This window comes from Oncorhynchus tshawytscha, unplaced genomic scaffold, assembly GCF_018296145.1.
Source record: "Oncorhynchus tshawytscha isolate Ot180627B unplaced genomic scaffold, Otsh_v2.0 Un_contig_82_pilon_pilon, whole genome shotgun sequence".
NCBI lineage: Eukaryota > Metazoa > Chordata > Actinopteri > Salmoniformes > Salmonidae > Oncorhynchus > Oncorhynchus tshawytscha.
This window is the reverse complement of record NW_024608987.1, coordinates 82034-96140: the sequence shown is the minus strand read 5'-3', so window position 1 is coordinate 96140 and position 14107 is coordinate 82034. Positions and strand designations below refer to the sequence as shown.

General features: G+C 47.7%; 2 long non-coding RNA genes across 2 annotated transcripts; both read right to left on the bottom strand.

Moving 5' to 3' along the window:
• Positions 1-2307: 2307 nt before the first annotated feature.
• Positions 2308-5014, bottom strand: LOC121844088. Its single transcript, XR_006081840.1, has 3 exons — positions 4928-5014; positions 3027-3199; positions 2308-2358 (listed from the first exon to the last, which is right to left on the bottom strand). It is a non-coding gene; the product is annotated as an uncharacterized LOC121844088 (long non-coding RNA).
• Positions 5015-5024: 10 nt separating this feature from the next.
• Positions 5025-11256, bottom strand: LOC121844087. The gene is made up of 3 exons (XR_006081839.1): positions 10862-11256; positions 6009-6088; positions 5025-5073 (listed from the first exon to the last, which is right to left on the bottom strand). It is a non-coding gene; the product is annotated as an uncharacterized LOC121844087 (long non-coding RNA).
• Positions 11257-14107: the final 2851 nt, after the last annotated feature.

The following is a 14107-nucleotide window of genomic DNA, read 5'->3' as shown; positions in this document are numbered from 1 at the left end:
ATGCTGACCAGCTGTAGTGTCATATAGGATGCTGACCAGCTGTAGTGTCATATAGGATGCTGACCAGCTGTAGTGTCATATAGGATGCTGACCAGATGTAGTGTCATTTAGGATGCTGACCAGATGTAGTGTCATTTAGGATGCTGACTAGATGTAGTGTCATTTAGGATGCTGACTAGATGTAGTGTCATTAGGATGCTGACCAGATGTAGTGTCATTTAGGATGCTGACTAGATGTAGATTCATTTAGGATGCTGACTAGATGTAGAGTCATTTAGGATGCTGACTAGATGTAGTGTCATTTAGGATGCTGACTAGATGTAGTGTCATTTAGGATGCTGACTAGATGTAGTGTCATTTAGGATGCTGACTAGATGTAGATTCATTTAGGATGCTGACTAGATGTAGATTCATTTAGGATGCTGACTAGATGTAGTTTCATTTAGGATGCTGACTAGATGTAGTGTCATTTAGGATGCTGACTAGATGTAGTGTCATTTAGGATGCTGACCAGCTGTAGATTAATTTAGGATGCTGACTAGATGTAGTGTCATTTAGGATGCTGACTAGATGTAGTGTCATTTAGGATGCTGACTAGATGTAGAGTCATTTAGGATGCTGACTAGATGTAGATTCATTTAGGATGCTGACTAGATGTAGTGTCATTTAGGATGCTGACTAGATGTAGATTCATTTAGGATGCTGACTAGATGTAGATTCATTTAGGATGCTGACTAGATGTAGTGTCATTTAGGATGCTGACTAGATGTAGTGTCATTTAGGATGCTGACTAGATGTAGTGTCATTTAGGATGCTGACTAGATGTAGATTCATTTAGGATGCTGACTAGATGTAGACTCATTTAGGATGCTGACTAGATGTAGATTCATTTAGGATGCTGACTAGATGTAGATTCATTTAGGATGCTGACTAGATGTACTAGATGTCATTTAGGATGCTGACTAGATGTAGTGTCATTTAGGATGCTGACTAGATGTAGGGTCATTTAGGATGCTGACTAGATGTAGATTCATTTAGGATGCTGACTAGATGTAGTGTCATTTAGGATACTGACTAGATGTAGTGTCATTAGGATGCTGACTAGATGTAGTGTCATTTAGGATGCTGACTAGATGTAGTGTCATTTAGGATGCTAACTAGATGTAGATTCATTTAGGATGCTGACTAGATGTAGATTCATTTAGGATGCTGACTAGATGTAGATTCATTTAGGATGCTGACTAGATGTAGATTCATTTAGGATGCTGACTAGATGTAGTGTCATTTAGGATGCTGACTAGATGTAGTGTCATTTAGGATGCTGACTAGATGTAGGTTCATTTAGGATGCTGACTAGATGTAGTGTCATTTAGGATACTGACTAGATGTAGTGTCATTAGGATGCTGACTAGATGTAGTGTCATTTAGGATGCTGACTAGATGTAGGGTCATTTAGGATGCTGACCAGATGTAAGTTTCTCTCCAGAGGCCTGTTGTGCTCTGACTCACTCTGTGTGAGTGTGTGTGTGTGTATGTGTGTGTGTGTGTGTGTGAGTGCTGTACCTTCCCTCCAGAGGTTTGTGCAGGGCCCTTGCTCTGGGTAGAGCCGGTGCTGGGGGCCATGCCCTGGGTATACCTCTTAGTGATCTCTACAAAGTCATCCAAGTCAACAAACTGACCAGCTATATAGAGAGAGGGAGAAGAGGGGGAGAGAGAGAGAGAGAGAGAAGAGGGGGGGAGAGAGAGGGTAGAGGGGAAAGAGAGAGTAGGGGGTAGAGGGGAAAGAGGGGGTAGAGGGGAGAGAGAGAGAGGGGGTAGAGGGAGAGAGGGGGTAGAGGGAGAGGGAGAGGGGTAGGGGGAGAGAGAGAGGGGGGTAGAGGAGAGAGAGAGGGGGTAGAGTGGGGAGAGAGGACAGAGAGAGGGGGTAGAGATGGGTCATTAAAGAGGGAGGGGGAGAGAGAGAGGGGAGAGAGTGACCATGTTCTCCAGGACTTTCTGGGTTGGAGGAGAGAGGTAGAGGGGGAGAGAGAGGGGTAGGGGGGGTGGCGCCCACCTGTTGGCCGGCATTACAGAGTCAGAGAGAACGGGGTAGAAAACAGAGTGGGATGTAAGTGGAGATATTTTTGGGGGTAGAGGGGGAGAGAGAAGGGGGTAGAGTGGAGAGAGAGAGGGGTAGAGGGTAGAGGGGAGAGAGAGGTAGAGGGTAGAGGGGAGAGAGAGACAGAGAGAGATGAAGAGGTAGAGATGAGTCATTAAATCTTCACTTCTCTCTCTCCTTGAGAACAAACACCCACACACTTACTCTCTCAGTGACCATGTTCTCCAGGACTTTCTGGGTTTGGTCCGTGGTGGCGCCACCTGTTGGCCGGCATTACAGAGTCACTTACACTTAAAGGTGCAACACAGAACGTTCTGGAAAACATAGTGGGATGTTTTAATAATATTTTTGGGACCGGCATACAACATGTGTTTTGAATGCAGCCTAGTGTGCGTGTGTATCCAGGTGTGTGTGTGTGTGTGTGCGTGTGTATCCAGGTGTGTGTGTGTGTGTGTGTGTGTATCCAGGTGTGTGTGTGTGTGTGTGTGTGTATCCAGGTGTGTGTGTGTGTGTGCGTGTGTATCCAGGTGTGTGTGTGTGTATCCAGGTGTGTCCAGTGTGTGTGTGTGTGTGTGTATCCAGGTGTGTGTATCCAGGTGTGTGTGTGTGTGTGTGTATGTGTATCAAATGTGTGTGTGTGTTTCAGGTGTGTGTGTGTGTGTTTCAAGGTGTGTGTGTGTGTATTTCAGGTGTGTGTGTGTGTTTCAGGTGTGTGTTTCCAGTGTGTTTTCAGGTGTGTGTGTGTTTCCAGGTGTGTGTTTCCAGGTGTGTGTGTTTTCAGGTGTGTGTGTGTTCAGGTGTGTTTGTTTCATCCAGGTGTGTGTGTGTTTTCAGGTGTGTGTGTGTACACCCAGGTGTGTGTGTGTTTCAGGTGTGTGTGTGTGTTCATCCAGGTGTGTGTGTGTACATCCAGGTGTGTGTGTCGTACCGTGCGCAGCGTTGACCTGTCCAACGTTCTCCATCATCTCAGACACCGCCATCTTCTCCTTCCTGTCGGGTTCAGCTTCCTGAACATCATCATGGCCGCCTTCCGAACCGTCTGCTCAAACCTGCTCTCTGTCGACAGACGACGCACCTCCTCCTCATTATCCTCACCGATACCTGGGAGGTTCACACACACACACACACACACACACACACACACACACAGGACGTGGGTAACCAGTGAACTGCACAGGGTGGTATTCAGGACGTGGGTAACCAGTGAACTACACAATGGTATTCAGGACGTGGGTAACTACAGGGTGGTATTCAGGACGTGGGTAAACACAGGGTGATATTCAGGACGTGGGTAACCACAGGGTGATATTCAGGACGTGGGTAACCACAGGGTGATATTAAGGACGTGGGTAACAACAGGGTGGTTTTGAGGACATGTGTAACTACAGGGTGGTATTGAGGACGTGGGTAACCACAGGGTGGTATCCGGGACGTGGGTAACCACAGGGTGGTATTCAGGACGTGGGTAACCAGTGAACTACAGGGTGGTTTTCAGGACGTGGGTAACCAGTGAACTACAGGGTGGTATTCAGGACGTGGGTAACCACAGGGTGGTAGTCAGGACGTGGGTAACTACAGGGTGGTATTCAGGGCGTGGGTAACTACAGGGTGGTATTCAGGACGTGGGTAACCAGTTAACTACAGGGTGGTATTCAGGACGTGGGTAACCAGTGAACTACAGGGTGGTTTTCAGGACGTGGGTAACCAGTGAACTACAGGGTGGTATTCAGGACGTGGGTAACCACAGGGTGGTAGTCAGGACGTGGGTAACTACAGGGTGGTATTCAGGGCGTGGGTAACTACAGGGTGGTATTCAGGACGTGGGTAACCAGTTAACTACAGGGTGGTATTCAGGACGTGGGTAACCAGTGAACTACAGGGTGGTTTTCAGGACGTGGGTAACCAGTGAACTACAGGGTGGTATTCAGGACGTGGGTAACCAGTGAACTACAGGGTGGTATTCAGGACGTGGGTAACCAGTGAACTACAGGGTGGTATTCAGGACATGGGTAACCAGTTAACTACAGGGTGGTATTCAGGACATGGGTAACCAGTTAACTACAGGGTGGTATTCAGGACGTGGGTAACCAGTGAACTACAGGGTGGTATTCAGGACGTGGTAACCACAGGGTGGTATTCAGGACGTGGGTAACCAGTGAACTACAGGGAGGTATTCAGGACGTGGGTAACCAGTGAACTACAGGGTGGTATCCAGGACGTGGGTAACCACAGGGTGGTATTCAGGACGTGGGTAACCAGTGAACTACAGGGTGGTATTGAGGACGTGGGTAACCACAGAGTGGTATCCGGGACGTGGGTAACCACAGGGTGGTATTCAGGACGTGGGTAACCAGTGAACTACAGGGTGGTTTTCAGGACGTGGGTAACCAGTGAACTACAGGGTGGTATTCAGGACGTGGGTAACCACAGGGTGGTAGTCAGGACGTGGGTAACTACAGGGTGGTATTCAGGGCATGGGTAACTACAGGGTGGTATTCATGATGTGGGTAACCAGTGAACTACAGGGTGGTTTTCAGGACGTGGGTAACCAGTGAACTACAGGGTGGTATTCAGGACGTGGGTAACCAGTGAACTACAGGGTGGTATTCAGGACGTGGGTAACCACAGGGTGGTAGTCAGGACGTGGGTAACTACAGGGTGGTATTCAGGACGTGGGTAACCAGTGAACTACAGGGTGGTATTCAGGACGTGGGTAACCAGTGAACTACAGGGTGGTATTCAGGACGTGGGTAACCAGTGAACTACAGGGTGGTATTCAGGACGTGGGTAACCAGTTAACTACAGGGTGGTATTTCTGTCCTCCTCTACCTGTCCTCTGGATCCAGCAGCGCTGTAGAAGACGGGCTGCACTCTTCCGTCCCTGCTTAGCGGCCTGCACCAGCCAATCAACTGCCAGGCGGTTGCGTAAGCTCCGCCTCCTTCTCCTCAGCCAACCCCAGGTAGTATCTGCCCAGCTAAAGGAGGAGACATGTTAGTTACCGTAATACACCTAAAACTGGAGCTATCTCTACAGACATGTTAGTTACCGTAATACACCTAAAACTGGAGCCAACCCTACAGACATGTTAGTTACCGTAATACACCTAAAACTGGAGCCAACCCTACAGACATGTTAGTTACCGTAATACACCTAAAACTGGAGCCAACCCTACAGACATGTTAGTTACCGTAATACCCCTAAAACTGGAGCCAACCCTACAGACATGTTAGTTACCGTAATACACCTAAAACTGGAGCTATCTCTACAGACATGTTAGTTACCGTAATACACCTAAAACTGGAGCAATCTCTACAGACATGTTAGTTACCGTAATACACCTAAAACTGGAGCAATCTCTACAGACATGTTAGTTACCGTAATACACCTAAAACTGGAGCCATCCCCAGGTAGGGGCTTCCTAATACCTAGCATGCCTACAGAAACCCAGTCAGAACTACCCAGACTTCTTCCTACATTACCCAGCATGCCTAGAGACGGATCAAGTGAAAGACATTATCCAATCTTAACTTTCACTGCTCAACATCCCTCTCTCCCTCTCTCTCTCCCTCTCTCCCTTCCAAAAACTGCATGCCTGTCTGTATGTATATGTGGGACACTGTCGCAGTGGGGAATTTGTATGATTTGAGCGCTGGCCAGGGCAGACGGTCTCACTAACTAGAACCCAGCACTCAGGAATTTACCCTTTTAGAACCGAGGCTGCTACTCAGATCATCTTCCACTGGTGTGTGTGAGGGTGTGTGAATGTATGTGTGTGTGTGTGAGGGTGTGTGTGTGTGTGTGTGTTACATTCAGAGCACGGGCTCTGAATATTCCAGAAGGCTGAGAATAGACGCAGTCATGATCAGACAACCAGCGAGCATTAAAACATCACTGCGTGTGTTCACTCACACTGGTCTGTGCTCTGGCATCTCCAGACGTGGCCTTCTCCTCCATCTCCTCAAACGACAAGTCCTCCTCAGGATCCTCATCTGTAGCGGAGGAGACAAGAGGAGAGACAAAGGAGAGGAGAAACAGAGGAGAGAGGAGAGACAGAGGAGAGAGAGAGAGAGGAGACAGAGGAGAGGAGAAACAGAGGAGAGAGGAGAGACAGAGGAGAGAGGAGAGACAGAGGAGAGGAGAGACAGAGGAGAGGAGAGACAGAGGAGAGGAGAGACAGAGGAGAGAGGAGAGACAGAGGAGAGAGGAGAAACAGAGGAGAGAGGAGAGACAGAGGAGAGAGGAGAGACAGAGGAGAGGAGAGACAGAGGAGAGGAGAGACAGAGGAGAGGAGAGAGAAAGGAGAGGAGAAACAGAGGAGAGAGGAGAGACAGAGGAGAGAGGAGAGACAGAGGAGAGAGGAGAGACAGAGGAGAGAGGAGAGACAGAGGAGAGAGGAGAGACAGAGGAGAGAGAGAGAGACAGAGGAGAGAGGAGAGACAGAGGAGAGGAGAAACAGAGGAGAGAGGAGAGACAGAGGAGAGAGGAGAGACAGAGGAGAGGAGAAACAGAGGAGAGAGGAGAGACAGAGGAGAGAGGAGAGACAGAGGAGAGGAGAGACAGAGGAGAGGAGAGACAGAGGAGAGGAGAGAGAAAGGAGAGAGAAAGGAGAGGAAGGAGGAGAGATAGAGGAGAGGAGAGATAGAGGAGAGGGGAGAAGATTAATAAAAGTATTAAGATTAATGAAAGTATTATTTTGAGTTGATGAACTGTAAGGATGTTTTGCTCTGTGTTGTCAGTGTTATAGACAGCTACCACCTGGTACTGTACCTTAGAGACTGTTGTAGACAGCTACCACCTGGTACTGTACCCTGTACCTTAGAGACTGTTGTAGACAGCTACCACCTGGTACTATACCTTAGAGACTGTTATAGACAGCTACCACCTGGTACTATACCCTGTACCTTAGAGACTGTTGTAGTCAGCTACCACCTGGTACTATACCTTAGAGACTGTTGTAGACAGATGCCACCTGGTACTGTACCTTAGAGACTGTTGTAGACAGCTACCACCTGGTACTGTACCCTGTACCTTAGAGACTGTTGTAGACAGCTACCACCTGGTACTATACCTTAGAGACTGTTATAGACAGCTACCACCTGGTACTGTACCTTAGAGACTGTTGTAGACAGCTACCACCTGGTACTGTACCCTGTACCTTAGAGACTGTTGTAGTCAGCTACCACCTGGTACTATACCTTAGAGACTGTTATAGACAGCTACCACCTGGTACTGTACCTTAGAGACTGTTGTAGTCAGCTACCACCTGGTACTATACCTTAGAGACTGTTGTAGACAGATGCCACCTGGTACTGTACCTTAGAGACTGTTGTAGACAGCTACCACCTGGTACTGTACCCTGTACCTTAGAGACTGTTGTAGACAGCTACCACCTGGTACTATACCTTAGAGACTGTTATAGACAGCTACCACCTGGTACTGTACCTTAGAGACTGTTGTAGACAGCTACCACCTGGTACTGTACCCTGTACCTTAGAGACTGTTGTAGTCAGCTACCACCTGGTACTATACCTTAGAGACTGTTATAGACAGCTACCACCTGGTACTGTACCTTAGAGACTGTTGTAGACAGCTACCACCTGGTACTGTACCCTGTACCTTAGAGACTGTTGTAGACAGCTACCACCTGGTACTATACCTTAGAGACTGTTATAGACAGCTACCACCTGGTACTATACCTTAGAGACTGTTGTAGACAGCTACCACCTGGTACTCTACCCTGTACCTTAGAGACTGTTGTAGACAGCTACCACCTGGTACTATACCCTGTACCTTAGAGACTGTTGTAGTCAGCTACCACCTGGTACTCTACCCTGTACCTTAGAGACTGTTATAGACAGCTACCACCTGGTACTATACCTTAGAGACTGTTGTAGACAGCTACCACCTGGTACTATACCCTGTACCTTAGAGACTGTTGTAGTCAGCTACCACCTGGTACTATACCCTGTACCTTAGAGACTGTTGTAGACAGCTACCACCTGGTACTATACCTTAGAGACTGTTGTAGACAGCTACCACCTGGTACTATACCTTAGAGACTGTTGTTGACAGCTACCACCTGGTACTATACTGATAATACACTGATACTACACTGACAATACACTGACAATACACTGACAACACACTTATACTACACTGATTCTACACTGATAATACACTGATACTACACTGACAATACACTGACACTACACTGGTACTACACTGATAATACACTGACACTACACTGGTACTACACTGATACTACACTGAAACTACACTGACAATACACTGCCACTACACTGACAATACACTGACAATACACTGACACTACACTGGTACTACACTGATATTACACTGATATTACACTGATAATAGACTGATAACACACTGACACTACACTTCTACTACACTGATAATACACTGATATTACACTGGATCCACCTGAACCAAATGCACTGATAAAAGTCCCCCTGTCGGAGAGAGATTGAGATGGTTATCATAACGTCAGGGGGAAAGCCTTCACGAAACACAGCCCTTATTTGATCTGTTTCCATTTCCCCTTTTTGACCGCTAGGTTTTATGGGTATTATGACACCTGCACTCTGGGGCTCTATTGTGGCAATTCTCGCTAAACGAGGCACATTACAATTCCAACCGAGTGGGTTAACCCTCACGGACGAGATGCGTAGGGTGTTTTGTCTTTCACATCAACGGCCCCTGGTTCACTTTCATGCCCACGTCGTTCAGTACAATATACAAGTGGACTTCGTAGTGCCACTATCACTCCCACCCAGCTGTATATATATAACACACTTGTCTTCACCTGTAAGAATGTTGCCACGCACCTTCCTGCCTTTAGCTTTGAAACACCTTCATTCATCACGTCACTACACCATATATATATACACCATATATACAGCCTACATAAGATTGTCATACCCATGACGTAGTTTGACGTAACATGTCATAACAGTTTCTGAACGTCACGCGGTTTAAGCCAGGCTTAAATAACGATGTGTGGGTCAGGGGACTATCTTTAAGGACCTGGGAGAGAAAACATGTCCCCACGTCACCCAGGGTGTTTCCCCCTGCTCAGACATCAATCAGACCTGGCCAAGGAGACAGCGGGCTGCATCTCCAATAACCTCTAGTGGCTTCCTCCTCTCGGCTGCATCTCCAATAACCTCTAGTGGCTTCCTCCTCTCGGCTGCATCTCCAATAACCTCTAGTGGCTTCGTCCTCTCGGCTGCATCTCAGTAACCTCTAGTGGCTTCGTCCTCTCGGCTGCATCTCCAATAACCTCTAGTGGCTTCCTCCTCTCCCTCTAGTGGCTTCCTCCTCTCCCTCTAGTGGCTTCCTCCTCTCGGCTGCATCTCAATAACCTCTACCTTTTAAATGTCAGATTTGAGTCATTTAATCTGTAATCAAGAGCAATTACAGGAGCAATTAGGTTTAAGTGCCTTGCTCAAGGGCACATTGGACAATTTTTCACCTAGTCGGCTCGAGGGAATTGAACCAGCAACCTTTTGGTTAACCGCTAAGCTTCCTCCCCTCCTCCCCTCGGCTGCATCTCAATACCTATGGTGACTTCCTCCCAGACTACCTGCAACCAATCATTTCCAATGGAAGGATGAGACACTAGGAGACACACAGCGACTTAACGGAGAACTTGCGAGCAGAGTTGAGCATTTTTGTAAATTTCAGCGAGGCAACAGCCAATCAGGGTGGAGGACAGCTCTCAATTTGACATAAACTCCCATCATGCATGCTGTTTGGTAGATAGACCCACGATGGATGATTTCAGAGACTTAGCTAGCTTCATAGCTTTCATAGCTTTCATAGCTAGCTCTATGTCCAAGTCTGAACGACAGGATACTTCCTACCTCCCCCCTCTGTCTGTCTGTCTCTCTCTCTCCCTCCTTCCTTCCTTCCTCCCCCCTCTGTCTGTCTCTCTCTCCCCCTCCTTCCTAACTTCCTACCTCCCCCGTCTGTCTGTCTGTCTGTCTGTCTGTCTGTCTGTCTGTCTCTGTCCTCCTTCCTACCTTCCTTTCTCCCCCTCTGTCTGTCTCTCTCTCTCCACCTCCTTCCTACCTTCCTTCCTCCCCCTCTCTGTCTGTCTGTCTGTCTGTCTCTCTCTCCCTCCTTCCTTCCTCCCCCCCCTCTGTCTGTCTGTCTCTCTCTCTCCCCCTCCTTCCTACCTTTCTTCCTCCCCCCTCTGTCTGTCTGTCTGTTTGTCTGTCTCTCTCTCTCCCTCCTTCCTTCCTTCCTTCCTTCCTTCCCCTCCCCCTCTGTCTCTCTCTCTCTCCCCCTCCTTCCTTCCTCCCCCTCTGTCTGTCTGTCTCTCTCTCTCCACCTCCTTCCTACCTTCCTTCCTCCCCCTCTGTCTGTCTGTCTGTCTGTCTCTCTCTCTCTCCCCCTCCTTCCTTCCTTCCTTCCTACCCCTCTGTCTCTCTCTCTCTCTCTCCCTCCTTCATACCTTCCTTCCTCCCCCCTCTGTCTCTCTCTACCTCTTTCCTACCTTCCTTCCTCCCCCTCTGTGCCTCTCTCTCTCTCCCTCCTTCATACCTTCTCTCTCTCCCTCCTTCATACCTTCCTTCTCTCCCTCCTTCATACTCTCTCTCTCTCTCTCTCTCTCTCTCCTCCCCCTCTCTCTCTCTCCTTCCTTCCTTCCTTCCTCCCCCTCTCTCTCTCCCCTCCTCCTTCCTTCCTTCCTTCCCCCCCCTCTGTCTCTCTCTCTCCCCCCTCCTTCCTTCCTTCCTTACCTTCCTCACCCGCTTCAGCCTCCTCCAGCTCAGCTTTCTTCAGTCTTTCCTGCATCAACACACGTTTAGCCAGATCAGCAAAGCCCCGACGTCGGGGGGCAGGAGAGGACGAGGAGGCTAGAGAGGTGGAGGGGTCCGCAAAGCCCCAACGGCGGGGGGCAGGAGAGGTGGATGGGGTAGAGGTAGAGGGAGATGGGGTGGAGGTGGTGGCAGTGGGTGAATGAACGGATGATTTTGGGGTGATGGGGAGAGGAGAAGAAGGAGAGGAAGTGGGAGGAGGACGAGAGGCTGACAATGGGATGAATTTGGGGGAGTCTGAGTGAGTCGGGGTGAGGGAGGGTTGGGAGGCAGGGGGAGTGGGTTAGGGATGTTGGTGAGACATTGTCCAGGGTAGAGGGAGACCCCGGTGGGATGAGGGGGTGGAAGGGGGAGTGGGGTGGGAGGAGGGGGGAGATCCACGTCCATCTCACCTGTAATGACAAGAGAAAATAAGAGATGTTAAGATGAGGCTGTAGTCATTACATGACATGGGCAGATGGTGTTGTAGTCATTACAGGACATGGGCAGATGGTGTTGTAGTCATTACAGGACATGGGCAGATGGTGTTGTAGTCATTACAGGACATAGACAGATGATGTTGTAGTCATTACAGGACAGATGATGTTGTAGTCATTACAGGACATGGGCAGATGGTGTTGTAGTCATTACAGGACATAGACAGATGATGTTGTAGTCATTACAGGACAGATGATGTTGTAGTCATTACAGGACATGGGCAGATGGCTTTGTAGTCAATACAGGGCACGAGACAGATGATGTTGTAGTCATTACAGGATATGGAAAGGAAAGTAAAGTTCAAAATCTTCCTGCTGTGCTACAGATGCCTTATCTTAATTTGATCATCCTGTTGTTTCAGGAATTTTCCTGCATAGCAATGCAAACATGTAGTGTTTTCGAGGTTTAAAAAGACTTCTAAAGGTTGTAATTTCCACTTAAAATTTAGCGGAGGGGTTTTGGCCCGGGGAGCTTTTCCTTGGCTCATTGAGCTCTAGCGACTCCTTGTGGCGGGCCGAGGGCCTGCAAGCTGACCCCAGTGGTCAGTCGAACGGTGTATCCACAAACACATTGGTGCGGCTGGCTTCCGGGTTACGCGAGCAGTGTGTTAAGAAGCAGTGTGACTTGGCGGGTCATGTTTCGGAGGAGGCATGTCTTGAACTTTGCCTCTCCCGAGCCCGTTGGGGAGTTGCAGCGATGAAACATGATCATTACAAAAAAAAAAAAAAAAATCTAATATAAAAAACGCCCATTAATTATAATCCACAAAACACATCACATCTTCCTGTTGCTGCAGGATTATTTGCCTGCTGTGTGAAACTGGCTCAAATTAAGTTACGGCATCTGTATCATGCATTCGTCATTCTAATGCAGCTACTCTTTTACCCTCCATGAGGTAGATCTGATATCATCACATATAGAATATGGAAATGGGATGGGAATTTTATCTTTGGAAACATCGCATACACATCATGAGAGACAACAAGTGTTGATTCTGCCTTAACAATGACTGTCCACCAGTATGCTAGAAGACAAACCGACTGTTAGTTTCTCAAACAGCTAGCAGAAGAGTTAAATCAAACTATAGGCTACACAAGTAACATTCTAGCAATCGGATTAGGCTACAGCTGCTGCCGCAAACAATGAATCGGCTAACTCACCTGCCAGCGCAGGACATCGGGGATTTCCTATGGCTCTCTTCCGACATTCAAGTACTCCGGTCACCAACTAACTCCCAACTCTACTAAAGACGACAGTAGACCTGCTGTACGTCATTACGTCATTACGTCCAGCTGTTTTTAATTGACACAAGATAATTCAATGGAAACACACGGTGGCAGGCAATTGTCACATCTACTTTCTATGTAAACTTAGTAAACGTCTACAAAATAAATCATTAACTCGTCCAGTGATTTTTTGTTGTTGTAGACAGTTACTAAGTTTGAATAGAAAGTAGATGCGGCCTCTGCAGAAGTCAGGGCATTCATACTTCTAGTGTTTAGTGGACCAGAGCAGAGCTGTTGAGCAGAGCTGTTGTGAAGGAAGTTGTCAAGGAAGTGAGTTTGTGTTTATAAAGGACCTCCCGCCCCCTCACCTACTGTCAACGAATCATGTCAATGTGTAGCTAACTGAAGCTGGCTAGCTTTATTAAACCCTGAGTAGATCTAGCTGGTTAACTGAAGCTGGCTAGATTTATAAACCCCCTGAGTAGATCTAGCTGGTTAACTGAAGCTGGCTAGATTTATAAACCCCCTGATTAGATGTAGCTGGTTAACTGAAGCTGGCTAGATTTATAAACCCCCTGATTAGATGTAGCTGGCTAACTGAAGTTGGCTAACTGAAGCTGGCTATCTTGATAAAGCCCTGAGTAGATCTAGCTGGCTAACTGCAGCTGGCTAACTGCAGCTGGCTAACTGAATCTGGCTAACTAAAGATGGCTAGCTTTATTAAACCCTGAGTAGATATAGCTAGCTAACTGCAGCTGGCTAACTGAATCTGGCTAACTAAAGCTGGCTAGCTTTATTAAAGCCTGAATAGATATAGCTGGCTAACAGAAGATGGCTAATTGAAGCTGGCTAGCTTTATTAAACCCTGAGTAGATCTAGCTGGCTAACTGAAGCTGGCTAGCTTCATTAAACCCTGACTAGATCTAGCTGGCTAACTGAAGCTGGATAACTGAAGCTGGCTAGCTTTATTAAACCCTGACTAGATCTAGCTGGCTAACTAAAGCTGGCTAGCTTTATTAAACCCTGAATAGATATAGCTGGCTAACTGAAGCTGGCTAACTGAAGCTGGCTAGCTTTATTAAACCCTGACTAGATCTAGCTGGCTAACTGAAGCTGGCTAGCTTCATTAAACCCTGACTAGATCTAGCTGGCTAACTGAAGCTGGCTAGCTTTATTAAACCCTGACTAGATCTAGCTGGCTAACTGAAGCTGGCTAGCTTCATTAAACCCTGACTAGATCTAGCTGGCTAAGTGAAGCTGGCTAGCTTTATTAAAACCTGACTAGATTTAGCTGGCTAACTGAAGCTGGCTAACTGAAGCTGGCTAGTATATCCTACCTGGGATTTTCTAACTGTTCCAGAAATAGCACACCTGATTCAACTAGTCCACTAATTACCAAACCCTTGACTAGATGGATTTTGAGCTGGTTCAGGACTACTAAAATGCATAAACTGGTGCTCGCCCC